The sequence below is a fragment of the Bombus pascuorum genome, chromosome 2, assembly GCF_905332965.1.
Source record: "Bombus pascuorum chromosome 2, iyBomPasc1.1, whole genome shotgun sequence".
In the NCBI taxonomy this organism is placed as follows: Eukaryota; Metazoa; Arthropoda; class Insecta; order Hymenoptera; family Apidae; genus Bombus; species Bombus pascuorum.
The window spans coordinates 3,888,612-3,890,836 of NC_083489.1; the positions used below are offsets into that span (position 1 = coordinate 3,888,612).

At 37.4% G+C, this 2,225-nt stretch overlaps 1 non-coding gene across 1 annotated transcript; it reads left to right on the plus strand.

Annotated features, from left to right (window-relative positions):
* Positions 1 to 1,686: 1,686 nt before the first annotated feature.
* On the plus strand, positions 1,687 to 1,805 carry LOC132904744 (5S ribosomal RNA). Its single transcript, XR_009657652.1, has one exon. It is a non-coding gene; the product is annotated as a 5S ribosomal RNA (ribosomal RNA).
* The last annotated feature ends 420 nt before the right edge of the window (positions 1,806 to 2,225 follow it).

The following is a 2,225-nucleotide window of genomic DNA, read 5'->3' on the forward strand; positions in this document are numbered from 1 at the left end:
AATTCAAAGTCCAGTGCTAACCTTTCACAAGATCAGAGTGTAAATATGTAGCGTGTCCAATTAGGCCACCCTAACAGGATCACGTATCCTCAAGTAGGCCCTGACTGTTTTCTCTTCGACGTGCGCTCAGTTGGGACTCGGGCGTCTTATCGAAAGTTTCTCCCCCTTACAATATAATCTGTAACCGTTAACGTTCAGTTATAACAAAGATTATTTTCTACAGTTGATATGTGAATGATGGTTCTTTGGTATCCCTCATATTTTGTTGTTTCTTTTCGTCATTCGGTGATATGGTCCAATTCCTAAACGTGAGATTTTCAACCAATAATGACAATTTGTATATTCTATTTTCGTGATTGTATAAAGAAAGATGGACCTATAAGTACGTTTCTATTTGGCAGAAGATGTGAACTAATTCCCACTGCTTAGAATCAGCAATGGGAGAGGTGTATTCAAGTATCAATTCTAACTGCTGATCTTAATCTGGGATTCACGACGTTTAATTTAAGAAAATGTTTATTCGACTGTCTTGGAGTTCATAAGGAAAGAAATAGATCGATTGTGAAAGAAATCATAAAATTATTGAAATAAAGTGGCACTGAAATTATTCTTCTTTCTTTGATATATAAGTTGGCTGGAACAAGGCTGAATGTTATTTAAATTGGGAGAAGATATTTATTTCAAGATTGGAGGAATTGGTGTAAGTAAAAAGTATAATTTTAGTGTTTGTGTTACGTCCGCCGACTCTCTACCTAGACTAGGCTACACACCGCGAGCAGGATGGCAGCTAGATGTCCGCATATCCTTATTGCGTACCCTTAGGATTCTCAAGGACCGACCATAAATCTCAGAAAATTTTAGCTAAAGTCTTTCAGATCGAACAAAGACCTTATTACGAAAGCGTTTTCTAAGGTTTATGGTTTGTTTCGGAGAAACACGTGAAAGTTAGTTTTTCATACATGCGATGCTTCCTACTACCAACTTTCTATCGAGGACGGCTAAGACCCTTCCTAGTCCACCAATAGTCTTAATAGCCAATAGAAACAATGTCTAAAAACTGTCATCAACAAATCCGATGGTCCCATGCGCTAGACACACCCTTCTCTAGCCCTCCTCCGACACAGCATCGTTACTTTCAAAGTAGTTCGTTTTCGTCGTCAGAACAGTCAACAAGTCTATAACGGATTCGGCATACATCGAGAGCTCTGACGAATAAAGTCGCTTAATCTAACGAATTCATTGAGAGATATCGTAAAGTCGGGTCAAATTTCTGTAACGCATTAACTGTATTCATCGCCAAATACTTTGTGACGCTCATATTATTGTACCATTGATTGTTGAATATACACGCTATATTAACCTGTTAACACACTGTTAAATTCATTGAACCACCCCTGTTATCTTAATCGAAACAAGGGGAACGACTATTTCGCGGCGTCGATTACACGAATTGTAGCGAGAATTTACGCCTCTCGCTGACGCGTTTTCCTCGCGACCGCGTCTCTCAGCAAACGGTTGTAACAGTTTGTATATTGATTTTAGGTACATAGTGGGTGAGAAATATTTTATTCTTCACTTTTTATTTCTAGTAAAGATTGCGAAAAGATTATTATGATTTTCTATATCTCTTATTAAAAGATACATAAATAATTATTGAGAAATACTGGTAATACTCCTAACATTACAGCCAACGGCCATACCACACAAGGTCCACTGGTTCTCGTCTGATCACCAAAGTTAAGTTGTGTTGGGCATGGATAGTACTTAGATGGGTGACCGCTTGGGAATTCCATGTGCTGTTGGCTTCTTCTTTTTTACTCTTTCTTATATTTTCAATATTATATCGAGATAATTCTTCTATTAGATCTTAATAACTAAGAATTTTTAATATCAATTCTCGATAATTTTATACATTTTTCCATATTACGTATACTCCGCGCATTTCTCATCTTTAAATTCCCTATAAATGCATAACCCAATGCGTCTATCAGTTACCAATCTCGGGGACTAGAATCCATCTCCTTGACGTGTCAAAAAGACATTTTCTCAGAATTCAAACTTGAATTATTCGAATCTATCGAGTTCACTGAACATTGAGACACAAATGAGATCGTCTCGCACTCCTTAAACTTTACAATAATTCGCCACGCAATTAAAGACAACCTTCGACAATCTAACATCTCGATCGCGTCAGTTCGACGAAAATGGTGATCGCAGAAGATCAT